The 16,483-nt window shown below is 46.9% G+C and overlaps 1 protein-coding gene across 1 annotated transcript in view; it reads left to right on the top strand.

Moving 5' to 3' along the window:
* Nucleotides 1-2,879: 2,879 nt before the first annotated feature.
* The window catches only part of LOC137301555 (ATP-sensitive inward rectifier potassium channel 1-like), a 73,377-nt gene continuing 59,773 nt past the window's right edge, over nt 2,880-16,483 (top strand). The window contains exon 1 of the mRNA XM_067971105.1: nt 2,880-2,970. The gene's annotated coding sequence lies outside the window, so the exon portion shown is untranslated. The remainder of the gene's footprint in view (nt 2,971-16,483) is intronic.

Genomic DNA, 16,483 nt, shown 5'->3' with positions numbered 1-16,483 from the left:
TCCCTCCCTTCCCCCAGCCCACCGAGCCAAACTTCCCCCAAGATTCCCCCCTGCTCTAGCCCTGAACTTGCATCTTTCTCGAGTTTCTCTCCTATCGCCCCATATGCCCTCTCCGAACTCATCTTGACCGTGAGACCCACCTCCTGCTCCCTCTACCCTATTTCCACCAAACTGCTGACCACCCAACTTCCCTTCCTGGCCCCCATGTTAGCTGATATTGTTAACGGTCCCCTCTCCTCAGCTCCTGCCCCCTCCCCTTCAAATTTGTTATCATCACCTCCCTCCTCAAATACCACCCTTGACCCCTCTGTCGTTGCAAACTACCGCCCCATCTCCGACCTCCCTTTCCTCTCCAAAGTGCTTGAACGTGTTGTCGCCTCCCAAATCCGTGCCCATCTTTCCTGCAACTCCATGTTTGAATCCTTCCAATCTGGTTTTCACCCCTGCCACAGCACTGAAACGACCCTTATCAAAGTCACAAATGACACCCTATGTGACTGTGACCGTGGTAAATTATCCCTCCTCATCCTTCTCGACCTGTCTGTAGCCTTTGACACCATCCTCCTCCATCACCTCTCCTCCATCGTCCAGCTGGGTGGGACTGCCCTCGCCTGGTTCCATTCCTATCTATCCAGTCATAGCCAGAGAATCACCTGCAATGGTTTCTCTTCCCACTCCTGCACCATTCCCTCTGGAGTCCCCCAGGGTTCTTCCTTGGCCCACTTCTATTTCTCATCTACATGCTGACCCTTGGCGACATCATCCGAAAACACGACATCAGGTTCCACATGTACGCTGACGACACCCAGCTCTACCTCACCACCACCTCTCTCGACCCTTCCGCTGCTTCTGGTTTGTCAGGCTGCTTGCCTGATATCTAGTATTGGGTGAACTGAAATTTCCTCCAATTAAACATTGGGAAGACCGAAGCCGATGTCTTTGGTCCCCAACACAATCTCCGTTCCCTTGTCACCGATTCTATCCCCCCATTCGGGTAGGCCTTGAATTTAAAATTCTCATCCTCGAGTTCAAATCCTTCTTTGGCCTCGCCTCTCCCTATCTCTGTAATCTCCCCCAGCCCTACAACCCTCCGAGATCTCTGCACTCCTCCAATTCTGGCCACTTGTGCATCTCTGATTTTAATCGCCTCACAATTGGCAGCTGTGCCTTCAGCAGCCTAAGCCCTAAGCTCTGGAATTCCCTCCCTAAACTCTCCTCCTCTCTACCTCTCTCTCCTCCTTTAAGATGCTCCTTAAAACTTATTTCTTTGACCAAGCTTTTGTTCACCTGTCTTAATGTTTCATTATGTGGCCCGGTGTCAAATTTTGTCCATTTACGCACCTGTGAAGCACCTTGGGACATTTTACTAGGTTAAAGGCTCTATGTAAATGCAAGTTGTTGTTGTTGTTGTTGTTGTTGTTGTTGTTGTTGTTGTTGGCACCCATCCAGGCAAATTGTGGGGGTATTTAATCTTACTCCTGAGTTAAACCTTGTAGATGTGAAGATGCTTTGAGAGGTATTGAGGTGAGCCACTTGTCACAGAGTGCCTAGCTTCTGCTCTGTTCTTGCAGCCATGGTGTTGGTATGGTTTGCCTAGTTAAGCTTCTGGTCAGTGGTGATCCCCAGAATGTTAATGGTGGGGGACTCAGTGATGGTAGTGCTTGTTAATGGTCAGGGGGAGGTGGTTGGGCCTTTTCTTGTCTGAGATAGTTATTACCTCGCATTTATGTAGCATGAATCTTACCTGCCACTTGTCAGCCCGAGCCTGAATGTTGTCCAGGTTCATCCATAGGCTGGTATGAGCTACTCCTTTATCAGAGGAGTTGCAAATGGAACTGAATACCATGGTATTGTTAGTGAACAGAACCACTCCCGACCTTATGACAGAGGGAAGGTCGATGATGAAGAAGCTGAAGATAGACACTGATCTGTAGAGCTCACACAGAATCGTCAGGGCTGTGGTGATTGGCCTTCAGGGTGTCAGTTATGACTCCAGCCACTGGAGGGTTTTTCCCTTGACCCTTGTTGACTTCAGTTTTGCTCGAGCTCTAGGTGCCAGACTGAGTCGATTGCTGCCTTGACGTGGAGGGCAGCTCCTTGTGATGTGGTCACCTCAGTCGTTCAGCTCTTGTGTCCAAGTTAATTTCAAAATCCATTCATGCACTTGCTTAAAAGAAAGGCAAGAGTTTTGAATGGAGGTTTGAGAAGAATATAAATTACTGAAATAGAATGCCTAGTTAGTGATAGAGATGAGTTATCTCTACATGTTCTAACATAAAATCTTCTGTATCTACTGTACTGCCCTCTCACCAAGCTTACACAAACTGCACTGACCTTAATTAGACCTTAGACCCATCATATTACTGGACACTGGGTTTGGAAGCTGTTTAATATACCAGAACGTCCTTGATGCTGGCAAAAGGGCCACGTTATTGCAAAAGCATTTACACTCTTCAAAATGCAAATACCATCATCATGGGAATGAAATGGGGCTTTGAACGTTTCCTACTCACTGATCCACACGTTCTGGTAGCAAATACAGCAATCAAATTAAATTAAATCCTGTTAACCTTCACCCCTGAGGGTGCTAACTAAACCACAGCCGTACCTGGCAATGATTCAGGGACAAATCTGTGGAAAAACTTTATTTTCATGACAGGTACTGCTTGAAATGTACCACGATACTTTGATAAGGAGATATTGGTTTAATTGAAACAATTAATAAGATGGTAATGTACAAATTCTCGTCTTTCATTAAATAGCGTTGCTTTCAAATGCCTTTTGATTTATTTGCACATAAATTTGGAACTAGCCAGTTGAGACCAAACCAGGTTGTATATAAGGCGAAGGCTTGAGTCTAATTCTGGGTGTATCTAACAACTCAGCACTGAAGGCATTTGACTGGAGAAGCAACATTTGAAGGTGTCCTCTAACTTCTGGCATCAGAGACTCCTCGTTTCTCTCACACAGGTAAGAAATGTTTTACAAATGAGAATGCATCGTTGGTAAGTAGAGAAATAAGTTCAAATATTTGATTGGTGCTTTAATTTGAAACAAAAAGGATCAAAGCAAATACAATTAACAGATAAAAAGAAACTTTGTGGGTGATTTACACAAATATTTACGACAACAGGTAAGTACGATGGGATTCAGAAAAGAGGGGAAACTCAATTCTTCTAAAGGATTGCTCATGATAAGAGCCTCCACATTGAATTAATCAGCTACCTGAATGATTTGAATAGAACAAGTGCAAAGAGAGATTCACATCTCACTCATACTAGAGTGGGGCGGCCTGTCTACTTTTACACCACTTATCTGGGTTTATCACGTTATTTTTTGGGGTGGGAGCAGGTGAGGGTGAGGTGAGAGGGGCTGTCAACATTAATTGTGACTCAAGTCTGAGCCACTGACTGCACAGATTGCAGTAGCATGGAGTTTGCCTTTGGCTGCTCACCAGCTCCTTATCTCCTGGATACTCTTAGAAGAACTAGCCTACTTTCCCAGAAACATCACTAATATCTCCCCCCTATGCTGGCTCTGTGAAACCCCTCCAGTGACATGATTCGAGTATTGCTTTCCATGATGGTAACACTGCATTTATCAAGTCAGGGTCTGCTGCTGTTATACACAGACCAAATTGTGCAGAGCACCAGATGTATGTAATACTATTCACAGTCGCTGGCATAGCAACAGAGAGTGAACTCAGGCTCAGCTATTGCTCATTCTGCTGCACTTGTGTTTCTGAAAAATGGCATTTTTACAAAACCAGGATCATTTGAATCAGGAGTGGAGGTTTATGGGACACCATCTTTCAGGTCAGGCTAAACTCACTTGTGATTGTGATTCAGCAACTGGGACTCCCCGATACATTTCCTGTTTCCACCCACCTCGTGCTCTGTCATTTTGCTGAGCTTAGTGATATAAAGGCTAGTTTCCTGACTTTGCACTCCTGCCGAATTGCACATGGGAATCTGGGTTTGTGCTACATGTGAGAGGGGGGGGTTTCTGATCATTTTAAATGGCCTGAAAATAGTGCGGGTTGTGTGGCTGAATTTCAGTCCGCAGTCACAGCGAGCGAGGATTCCTGTTGGGAAAACAAAGGCAGAAACCCCCCCGCCGTGAGAACATCGAACAGCGATCCCCTGGGCGGGCGTGGCAATTTACTAAGAGTGATATATAAGGGTGGATTTCACAAGTGCGCTGTTCTGGTGCAAAGCCTTTCCTGCTGGCAGCGCATGTCGGGGTGTTCAGCCAGCGTTCCTGCTCCCAGTTGTGATCCAGTGCCTCCCGCTATGAGGTACTGTTGTCTAAGTGAGGACAGCATTGGACTGAGCTGTGAAGCCCCCACATGCTCAATATCACGGCAACAGTCTAGCCTCATACAAGAAGAATAGTCACTCGGTGAGGTATCAGGGGATTGGTTGCACTGTGGGAGTGTACCCGGGCATGAACCAGTGCCATCAGGCAAAAACTGGCAACATTCATGAATTAAATATTAATAATTGGAAGCAGTTGATATATGAATTTATTGTGTTTATTTTCTAGTTATTGCTATCACACAATAATAAGCTGTGTTGATAAATAAACAGGATTTCCAGCTTTCTTTGGTGGGCCAGTTCTGATATTGAGAAGAAAGAAACAAATAACTTGCATTTATATAGTGCCCTTCACAACCTCAGGACGTCCCAAAGTGCCAATGAAGCACCTTTGAAGTGTAGTCACTGTTGTAATGTAGGAAAGGTGGCAGCCAATTTGAGCACAGCAAGATCCCACAAACAGCAATGTGGTAATGACCAGGTAATATGTTTTATCGTGATGTTGGTTGAGGGATAAATATTGGCCAGGACACCGTGGAGAACGCCTCAGCTCTTCTTCAGATCGTGGCCGTAGGATCTTTCACGTCCACCTGAGAGGGCAGACTGGGCCTCGGTTTAACGTCTCATCCGAAAGACAGAAACTTCTCTTCATCCTCGCTCTTCAAGGACTGAGACAGGTGTCTAAAGCTGTAACACTGTTACAAAATATCTTTTGAGGTTTTATAGCACCTCTTTAATTGATCAGCTCTGCCTATTTGCCTTCTCTCCACAACCCAGAATCACTGTTGGTGATACTGCGCTCAAGAAGTATCCCATTGTCCTTATTTTACCAGAAACATGCATTTGTCGCCTTCAGTGAACTCCAGGTTCCTCTCCCTCAATCCCTCTCTCTTCACAAACAGGTTCAATTGTTTCTTGACCCCCATTCACACTCTCCACTTCAAGGTCCACTCCTGGTAACTTATCCTACAACTTGATCATGCTTTGGATGGAAAAATTCAACCCAACATCCCTTCTCACTCCCAATACAACCTGTGACCCCGGGGTTTGAACCCTTCACCATAGTTTGCCTCGATCAGGTTTGTCGATTCACCTCATAGTTTTATAAAGAGTTATACAGTCAATGGCAGAACATGACTGAGGAGCGATGAGAGTTTATGTTAAATTCACACTTCAACTACTATCTAGTTATCAAAAATTTTATTAATACAGAATTTTCTAAGATTAATAATTTGTAACAATATTTTCTTAAATACAGACCTAATGCTTACTCCAGGTAATTAACTTAAGGTTATTGACACATTCTGTCAGCGCTGCAATTTCTGACTAAGATATTTACGGCGAGTTGGGGAGGGTTCAGGGGAGGCCAAAAATGGCCAAAGAACCCGGCAAGGCCGGGGACGCGGAGGTCCTGCCGAATTTAGTAACAGGCCCTCATTAGCATCTTATAGCCCCTTGCCTGACAGCCGGCCAAATGGACAGCTGGCCGGCGGGCGAGAGGGAGCGGCAAGAGGGGGCAGCTGGGGAACCTTAGGGACGGTCCCTGGCAATCAGGAGGGGGGGGAGTTCAGTAATTGGGAGTGGGAGGTTGGCGATCAGGAGGGGGGGAGGTCAGCAATTAGGAGGGCTGCGGGGGGGAGGCTGCAGATTGGGGCTGGGAGGAGGCCGAAGGTTTCCTTGAGGGATGGGGGGGAGCACTCCTGCTCCACCTGGCTCACAAGGAGAGCTGAAATGGCCATTTGGGAAGCCGGAACCTCGTGCCGAGTTTCCTGACCCCCAGGAAATTGGCCTCCCAATTGCATTGTAGGAGCCCTATTTAAATATGTTAATAAGTGTCCCGCCTCTCCACGGCGGGAGACTCCGACGCCTCGATATCCACTGCTGTAAAAATGGCGGTAAGTGCTTGCGCGCGTGTTGGGGTCGGGTTACGTGATTCTCACTTTTTAACCCTCCCTTGACCCTCTCCTACCCGTCGTGGGCGGGGGTTAATATCGAGGCCTATGAATCAAACTATAATTTTATTTTAGAGATCACCTCCCTTGTTTTCTACATTTACTCTGATATCTTGTTTACCAACGATGACCCTGTTCTCCGTGGCTCTCTGCTCCTCACTCTGTTTGTTGTACGGTTTATGGGGTGCAGACCTTATCGGCAGCGCAAACCAGGAAATTGGCCACGGAGGGACTAACAAGGCAAGGGAATACACAATGAATGGGAGGACCCTAGGCAAGACAGAGGGTCAGAGGGATCTTGGTGTGCAAGTTCACAGATCCCTGAAGGCGGCGGAACAGGTAGATAAGGTGGTAAAGAAGGCATATGGGATACTTGCCTTTATTAGCCGAGGCATAGAATATAAGGGCAAGGAGGTTATGATGGAGCTGTATAAAACACTGGTTAGGCCACAGCTGGAGTACTGTGTGCAGTTCTGGTCGCCACACTACAGGAAGGATGTGATCGCTTTGGAGAGGGTGCAGAGGAGATTCACCAGGATGTTACCAGGGCTGGAGCGCTTCAGCTATGAAGAGAGACTGGGAAGATTGGGTTTGTTTTCCTTGGAGCAGAGGAGGCTGAGGGGGGACATGATTGAGGTGTACAAAATTATGAGGGGCACAGATAGGATGGATACTAAGGAGCTTTTTCCCTTCGTTGAGGGTTCTATAACAAGGGGACATAGATTCAAGGTAAAAGGCGGGAGGTTTAGAGGGGATTTGAGAAAGAACTTTTTCACCCAGAGGGTGGTTGGAGTCTGGAACTCACTGCCTGAAAGGGTTGTGGAGGCAGGAACCCTCACAACATTCAAGAAGCATTTGGATGAGCACTTGAAATGCCATAGCATACAAGGCTACGGACCAAATGCTGGAATATGGGATTAGAGTAGACAGGGCTGATGGCCGGCGCGGACACGATGGGCCGAAGGGCCTCTATCCGTGCTGTATAACTCTATGACTCTATGACACTGTCCACCATTCCAATTGGTTGGAAAATCACGGGCAGTATGCACTCACCGAATTTTGCATTGTGATCTGTCGCACCCAAACTACGCCAGAATTGCACCAGACGCTGACTGGCTCGTTCGTCGGTTAGTTGTCCAGTGTGCCTGCCTTAATTTGCAGATCGGGGTCCTGCACCAGATGGAGGAGCCCATAATGTGACATTCAGGTACAAACGGCCCAGAAAATGTCCATTTTTTAATATTTGTGGTCCTGGAGAAGCAGGAATGCTCCAACCCGTGCCTACATAAAAGCTCCGTGCATTGTCGGCATACTATCGAGGCCCCCTGGGGTTTCCTCCCTCGTCTAGACCTGACCTACGTTGGTCTGGCTAAATTCTTGCCCTCCCCCAACGGGCACTATGCTGCAGCTCACCAGCGGCATTTAGAGGAGGCCCAAAGCCGAATTTGAGACCTTTCTGCAGCGCTGTCCAAGTTGCTTTGGGATTAAAACGCTGAAAGTAACTTCAATCGCACCCAATGTCCCACCCTTTACCCTGACCCAGACAGCGGTCCATGTACGATAAGGCTGCTCACATACTGTGAGGCCCCTGGTGCTTTTCTATGACAGGTGGAAGTGCAGACTAAAGTGTTTTGTTTCGGGATGTAGTGAAGGTAAAAACCTGGGAGGTGGCTGTGTAAATGAGGTTAGTGACATAATGCAAGCGTTAGTTATTCATAGCCTGATCGAAATCTCGAATCTCATTTATCCAGAGCACCTCTAAACACCTTCCCTCTCGTACTTTAGCCTTGGTGCTGGTGCTATCTGGGGGGCACCAGATTTTAGCGATCTTTGAAGTAGGATTAAGTCATGCACCATAACACACAACGAGCTGACCAATGGAGCAGCAACAATAATAATGAGGCACGGCAGCTATTAATGGCAGCTAGCACAGTGGGGAGCAGGCTTTAAACATCAAACTCCAGTCAAATAAAGACAACTGGGCCTCAGAAGACTGATTTTGAGGACCAGACACTAGGAGCACTAATGGGTACCACTGCGCAGAAGCTCCTGAGGCTATAGGTATGGGAATAAATAGCCGACAGGTGGAATGTAATCTCCATAACCTGGGGGGCATGGAGAGGTGGGAGGAAGATCATGGCTGATCTCTAGACACCAGTTAAGGTTGGACTACAGAACAGTTTGCAATGTCATGTAGACATGCCACAGAGTGCACCCTCATTCCTTGTAAATCACTTTGTGCGGAAACAAGCTTAACCCATGCAGTGCTGCCATGAAAGAAACAGAGGAGGAATTCCTGCCTACATATGCTGGAATCACTGCCATTGTGATAGGATTAGTATTGAGGGGAGGAGACCTGGTCTAGGCTGTAACAACTGGTCTCGTTTATAGGTGGGATTGAGGATAGAGGGGACCATTCAGACTATTAGCAGCAGAACTTGGTTAGATACGGAGCTGAGGGTTGAGGGGCTTGGCCTGGTCTATAGGCAGCCAGACTTCAGTAGGAATGGGGCTGGGGAGGAAGAAGGGGGACAGTGAAGGGGCAGAAGGTTTGGGGTGCAGATGGAAGCAGAATGCCAGCATTAATGGGGGGGTGGAGGAGAGGAGAGTGCAGGCTTGAGGTGGGGAATGCATGGAGAGTACCGGATTCAATGACATTTGGCGGAGCAGAGGGGGGGGGTGGAGAGAAGAGCATCAGGTTGAGTTAGGGGGAGGGGAAGAAGAAGGTTCATGTAAACTGGGAGGGTTGGAGGATGAGAGGGAGTTTCTGTGAGCTGTTTGGGTGCAGTGTCTCCGTGAACAGTGCCCAGAATGGGTAGAGGATCTCTGAACTGGACGGGGGGGTGGGTTGGATGTGGGCAGTACCACTGAGGTAACCTTTGGGAAAGTGATAGCCTGATTGGTCTGTTGAAAATCCAAATTTCACTTTGTTTTAAGTTTAAAAATCTATTAATTAAATACAAAAGTGCCGAAAATTAAGCAGAATGTAACTATTGAAAATTATCCAGGGATTCATGGGCCCTGACCCTCTAGAAGTGCTCCACCATGTGCCCTCAACATTTGGATTTCCCCTTCAGCCTTTCATGTCCTTATATTTTTATCCCTTCCAATACAAATGAAGGAATATTAACCCCAATATTCCCGCGGAGGCCTTTTGGACGTCAACCCGGGGCGGGATGGAATTTCCACCCCAATCGATCAACACTAATCGGGGGCCCACCTGAGGTAAGGGGGAGGGATTTTGCTGTGACCCTTTAACACAATGTTAGACGAGCAACACCAGCCCAACAGGTTCAAAACGGTTTCAAATGCTGTCGCTTTCACATCAGGCTGGTTTTTGCGATCGATTGCTTCAGGGAAACTGGGTTATAAGCTTTAATTCTCCCCTCGGAACCATGGTAGCGTTGGCTGCCAGGAATGTAAAGGCATCTCTTGTACTCGACATTTTTCAGACGGAAATAATGGGAAATATGTCATCTAATGTAATTTCCTCATTTGCATAGCATCATAACACACTCACCCATATATGGGTGGACATATGCGATTTTCCTCACATCTGGCAACTTTCTAATGGGCATGAATTACTGGGGGTACGGTAGTGTAATGATTATGTTACTGGACTAATAATCAAGAGACAGTAAATTCAAATCCTACCATGGTAGTTTGAGAATTTGAATTCAGTTGAAATGAGAAGCTGGTATCAGTAAAAGTGACCATGAAAAGCTATATTGTCGTCAAAACCCAACTGATTCACTCATGTCCTTCAGAGATTGAAATCTGCCCTCGATACCCGGTATGGCTTATATGTGATTCCAGTCACACACCAATGTGGATGACCAACTGCCCTCTGAACTGGCCTAGCAAGCCACTATCAGTGGATCAAGAAGAAGGCTCACCTTCTCAGGGCAACTAGGGATGGGCAATAAATGCCAGCCTTGCCAGCAATGCCCACATCCAGAGAATGAATAATAAAAAAAAGTACTGGGGACCTAGCATGACCAGATCTTGCCCCAATTCTGCCTTGACTGCTCAAATATTGGCATTGGGATTTTGGTGCTTTTCTGTATAGCTCCAGCTGAAGATACAAAGCCCGTGTAGATGCTTTCTTCCTGTGCCATGGGTTTATAATCAGGGCAGTTGTCAGCTTTTCGAAAACTATTGGTTAAGTTTTTCTAATTTCCTAGGTTGGCGTATAAAATGAAAGGAAAGATCTTGTATCCATTGAGGGCCTTTCACTTCCTCAGGACTTCCCAGAGCAATACATAGGCAATGAACTTGTTTTGAAGTGTAGTCACTGTTGGAATGTAGGATACACAGCAACTGATCTACACACAGCAAGGTCCCACACACAGCCATGGGATAATGACCGGATAATCTGTTTTTGATGGTGGCGTTATGCCTATATCAGGCGTGCTGATGTTAACGCAGTTTGCCTGTTATAGGAGCTGGACGGTAAAACGAGTAATTGGAAACTTCCTTTTAAAGGTTAAGGAGATGAGAAAAGGTCACATTGAGTAGGAGCTGCACCCCATTTATTCAACATTCACATCGAGCAACTAATTCTCAAACAATAAATGTCAGCAGGGGATGAAACAACCAATGTAACTGCACTTTAATGAGGTGTGAAGAGCTGATTGGTCAGCCGAGTCTTCCGAAATAGTTGGCCGTTTAATAGACTGTTAGTGGTGCCTTTGGAGTTGACATTGTGACTGACAAATGGCCAACATTAATCGCCCGTTATAAATGGCTGCCCACCATAAGCATGGGTGGTATTAATGGGAATGCACATAGGTGAGGCCGAACAAATAATGGTACCAGATGAAAGCCGGGATCAGAGGGGTCGTATGGCTCCTGTCTATTCCAATGCTGTCCTGGCCGGCCTCCCATCTTCTACCCTCCAAAACCTTGAGCTCATTCAACACTCTGCTGCCCGTATTCTAACTCGCACCAAGTCCCATTCGCCCATCACCCTTTACTCACTGACCTACATTGGTTCCTGGTCCACGGACACCTTTTAAGATTTAAAAATTCTCATCCCGTGTTCAAATCCCTCCATTCCCTCACCCCTCCCTGTCTCTGTAACCGCCTCCAGCCCAACAACCCTCTGAGATCTCTGCATTCCTCCAATCCTGGCCTCTTGTCCATCCCCCACTTCCTTTGCCCCACCACTAGCGGTCGTGCTTTCAGCCATCTAGGCCCTAAGTTCTGGAATTCCATCCCTAAACCTCTCTTAAGACGCTCCTTAAAACCTTCCTCTTTGACCAAGCTATTGGTCGCCCCTCCTAATATCTCCCTCTTTGGCTTAGTGTCAATTTTTGTCTGAATGCACTGCTGTATTTTACTATGTTAAAGGCGCTATATAAATGCAGTTATGCTGTCCTTGCTGCAGTACATAGGGATTCTGACTTCATAATGCCTGTTTATAAAAGGAGATTGCTGTCATTGCTGGATTGTCCACACCCTTACATAGAATTACATAGAATGTTCAGCACAGAAGCAGGCCATTTGGCCCAACTGGTCTATGCTGGTGTTTATGCTCCATGTGAGCCTCCTCCCTCCTTACTTCATCTAATCTTGCTTGCGAGCTTGAGCACAGAGGCTGGGAAAGATAGAGCGTGAACCTCTAATGGAGTGAAGTGCTAACAGGGAGAGGACTTTCAACTGGGAATTAGGCGCAGAGAGGGAAGGAGGTGCTACATGATTTAGATCAAAGGACTATAGACTACGACTGAGCGGAGCATAAAGGGAGTCGGGAGAGGAATCAACAATCAAGAAAAAGTCAAAAAGTCCCGTCACAAGACAAGGAGGAGCGCCGAGGGGGAGTCAGTAAGTATTTCATTCATTGGCTAGTGTTTTTTAGTGGTTAGTGTTTTGGTGTCAGATAGCCTTCAAGCTAAACAAACAGTTTATATAATGTAGCTAACATGGCAGGACAGCTGGGGCCCGTCACATTCACAACCTGTGCCATGTGGGAACTCCAGAACACTTTATGTGTCCTGGAAAACCACATGTGCAGGAAGTGCCGCCAACTGCTCGAGCTCGAGCTCAGAGTTTCTGACCATGAGGGGCGGCTGGCGTCACTACAGTGCTTACGGGAAACAGAGAGGTTTGTGGATAGCATGTTTCAGCAAGTGGTCACCCTGCAGCTACAGAGAGTTCAGGCGGAGAGGGAGTGGGTAACCACCAGACAGACTAGGAGGAACGGACAGGCAGTGCAGGAGTCCCCTGGGAGTATGGCACTCACAAACTGGTATTCAGTGTTGAATACCAGTGAGGGTGTTGACACCTCGAGGGAGTGCAGTCAGGAGCAAATCCACAGCACCGTGGGCGACTCGGCTGTATGGGGGGCAAAAGAAATGCAGTTGTTATAGGGGATTCAATAGTCAGGGGAATAGACAGGCGTTACTGCAACCGTCGACCTGTGCCCCACATGGTGGGCTCAATTTTAAAATCAAATTGGGGGCGGGGGCGGGGGGCTGCGAAAATGGCAAAAATCCCGAGCAGGTTCGGAAGCCGGATCCAACCCGCCGACTTCCGGGTTCCCCACAGACCCGCCTGTGTGGGCACGGGCTTCACAATTCTGAAAGTAGTTAAAGAACCAAATGTACCTCATTGAGATGCTTAAGGTGCTTCATTTCTGATGTGGTAGATAGTTGAAACGAATTTAAACTTACCTGGGCAGTTTCCCACGGCTCCGATTCACGTTTGGTGAAACCAGGCATGAAGGGCGGATCAGGCAAAAATAAACAAAATAAATTGAATAAAAAACCATTGCACACTTGGAAATATATCGCCGTTCCTTCATCGTTGCTGGGTCAAAATCCTGGAACTCCCTTCCTAACAGCACTGTGGGAGAACCTTCACCACACGGACTGCAGCGGTTCAAGAAGGCGGCTCACCACCACCTTCTCAAGGGCAATTAGGGATGGGCAATAAATGCCGGCCTCGCCAATGACGCCCACATCCCATGAACGAATAAAAAAAAAGTTAAAAAATAAAGGAAACCTACCTTTCCACCCTGCTCTGATGTCCGATGTCTCCCTCTCCAATGTCTCCCTCTCCGATGTCCCCCTCAGCCTCCGATGTCCCTCTCAGCCCCCAATGTCTCTCTATCCAATGTCCCTCCCCTCCCCGATGTCCATCTCTGATCTGGTTTACCGGTCTCAAGTTCTACTGGTCTAAGGTCCACTGATCTCAGGGTCTGCTGATCTCCTGGTATACTGGTTTCCTGTTGTACTGGTGTACTGTTTTACTGATTTACTGGTATACTGTTGACCTAGTGTACTGGTGTAATGGTTTACTCTTGTACTGGTTTACAGGTGTACTGGTTCACTAGTCTCCTGGTGTACCAGTTTACTGGTGTACCGCTGGAGCTACGGCCTCATAGCCACTGTCCGCTTCAATCCCAGGAGAGTTTCCCCTACTGGTTACCTCTGATTTGTGCCAATTTTGCTGCGCGAATTCAGTAGGAACCAGTTTAAGACTGTAGAAACTCACTTGAACCAGGCGACAGAGGTGACCTTCACCCCGTCGTTCTGTGCTGCATTAGGCGCCAGGTCCTTCGTGGAAAAGGGCAGCTAACCTCATGTCCCCCTGTTACAAATTCTATATTCTTCTTTGAACCTTGTTTTGTTAGTGCCAATTGTTCAGTGATTAAGTTGCTGGCAGCATCTTTAGAATCAGCACAAGCTGGAAAACCTTTGCTGACTAGGACTTTATCCAAAATTAATAAGATCACTAGTCTGGGCACATTGATATATTGCTGCTTTGTAGCCTGACTGATACATTAGGTTTTGATTGATTGAGAGGCTTGGAGAGGAATTTTCCAGAGTATTTGTTCCCTTATTGGCCCTTGGTTTTTCTCTGATTTTTTTTGCCTCTCCCAGGAGATTGCAGGGGGGGCGGGGGTTGCGGGGAGGGAAGTGTCTCACCAGGACACTCCGGTCACCATGAGGTGTGGAGCAGGCTCGACGGACCAGCTGGTCTTTTCCTGCACATCAATTTTGCACGTTCGTATTATTTGTTCTTTATGCTGGAAATGCATCTGTAATCGTACAGAGTGATGTGGCAGCAGAGCAACGGATGGGCACGGATGGCAGGACAGGGATTTCAGGGGCTGCGTTGCTCAGGCTGGTTTGGGTCCTAAAGAGGGTTCCTAAAGAGGGAGCTCAGGCACATGGGTAAAGGTATCTTGGATGGGGCATGTTCCTCTGTCCTCCGGGTATACAGGTCTCAGGGTCTACTGGTCTCAGGATATACCGGTCTCCAGGAATACCGGTCTCAGGGTACACTGATCTCTTGTTATACCAATCTCTGGGTATACCAATCTCTGGGTATACCAATCTCCGGGTATACCAAGCTCTGGGTATACCAATCTCTGGGTATTCCAATCTATGGGTATACTGGTCTCAGGGTCTATTGGTCTCCTGATATACTGGTCTCCAGCTGTACAGTTCTCCGGCTATACTGGTCTCCGGGCGTGCTGGTCTCCAGGTATATTGGTTCCCTGGTGTACCGGCCTCCTGGTATACTAGTCTCCAGCTATTCTAGTCTCTGGGAATACTGGTCTCTGGATGTACTGGTCTCTTGGTATACTGGTCTCTGGGTATACTGGTCTCCAGGTATACTGGTCTCCGGGTATACCAGTCTCTGGCTGTACTGGTCTCTGGGTATACTGGTCTCTGGGTATACCAGTCTCTGGCTGTACTGGTCTCTGGCTGTACTGGTCTCTGGCTGTATTGGTCTCTGGGTGTACTGGTCTCTAGGTATACTGGTCTCTAGGTATATTGGTCTCCGGGTATACTGGTCTCTTGGTATACCAGACTCCTGGTATATCTCCTGGTATACCGGTTTCCTGGTATATTGGTCTTTGGGTATACTAGTCTCTGGGTATACTGGTCTCTGGGTAAACTGGTCTTTGGATCTACTGGTCTTCTGGTATTCTGGTCTCCTGCTGTACTGGTGTACTGGTGTACTGTTTTACTGGTTTATTGGTGTACTGTTGTCCTAGTGTACTGGTGTAATGGTTTACTGGTGTACTGGTTCACTAATCTCCTGATGTACTGGTTTACTGGTGTACTGGTTTACTGTTGTGCTGGTTCATTAATCTCCTGATGTACTGATTTACTGGTGTACTGGTTTACTGGTGTACTGGTTCACTAATCTCCTGATGTACTGGTTCACTGGTGTATTGGTTTACTGTTGTGCTGATTCATTAATCTCCTGATGTACTGGTGTACTGGTTCACTAATCTCCTGATGTACTGGTTTACTGGTGTACTGGTTTACAGGTGTACTGGTTCACTAATCTCCTGATGTACTGGTTTACTGGTGTACTGGTTCACTAATCTCCTGATGTACTGGTTTACTGGTGTACTGGTTTACAGGTGTACTGGTTCACTAATCTCCTGATGTACTGGTTTACTGGTGTACTGGTTTACTGTTGTGCTGGTTCACTAATCTCCTGATGTACTGGTTCACTGGTGTATTGGTTTACTGTTGTGCTGATTCATTAATCTCCTGATGTACTGGTGTACTGGTTCACTAATCTCCTGATGTACTGGTTTACTGGTGTACTGGTTTACAGGTGTACTGGTTCACTAATCTCCTGATGTACTGGTTTACTGGTGTACTGGTTCACTAATCTCCTGATGTACTGGTTTACTGGTGTACTGGTTTACAGGTGTACTGGTTCACTAATCTCCTGATGTACTGGTTTACTGTTGTGCTGGTTCATTAATCTCCTGATGTACTGGTGTACTGGTTTACTGGTGTACTGGTTCACTAATCTCCTGATGTACTGGTTTACTGGTGTATTGGTTTACTGTTGTGCTGGTTCACTAATCTCCTGATGTACTGGTTTACTGGTGTATTGGTTTACTGTTGTGCTGGTTCACTAATCTCCTGATGTACTGGTTTACTGGTGTATTGGTTTACAGGTGTACTGGTTCACTAATCTCCTGATGTACTGGTTTACTGGTGTATTGGTTTACAGGTGTACTGGTTCACTAATCTCCTGATGTACTGGTTTACTGGTGTATTGGTTTACAGGTGTACTGGTTCACTAATCTCCTGATGTACTGGTTTACTGGTGTATTGGTTTACAGGTGTACTGGTTCACTAATCTCCTGATGTACTGGTTCACTGGTGTACCGGTTCACTCGTCGCCTACTGTATCAGTTTACAGGTGTACTGTTTTATTGGCGCTCTGGTGTAC

This window comes from Heptranchias perlo, chromosome 33 (genome assembly GCF_035084215.1).
Source record: "Heptranchias perlo isolate sHepPer1 chromosome 33, sHepPer1.hap1, whole genome shotgun sequence".
In the NCBI taxonomy this organism is placed as follows: domain Eukaryota; kingdom Metazoa; phylum Chordata; class Chondrichthyes; order Hexanchiformes; family Hexanchidae; genus Heptranchias; species Heptranchias perlo.
Note: the sequence above shows the minus strand (reverse complement) of the source record. Positions and strands in the feature narration are given on the sequence as shown.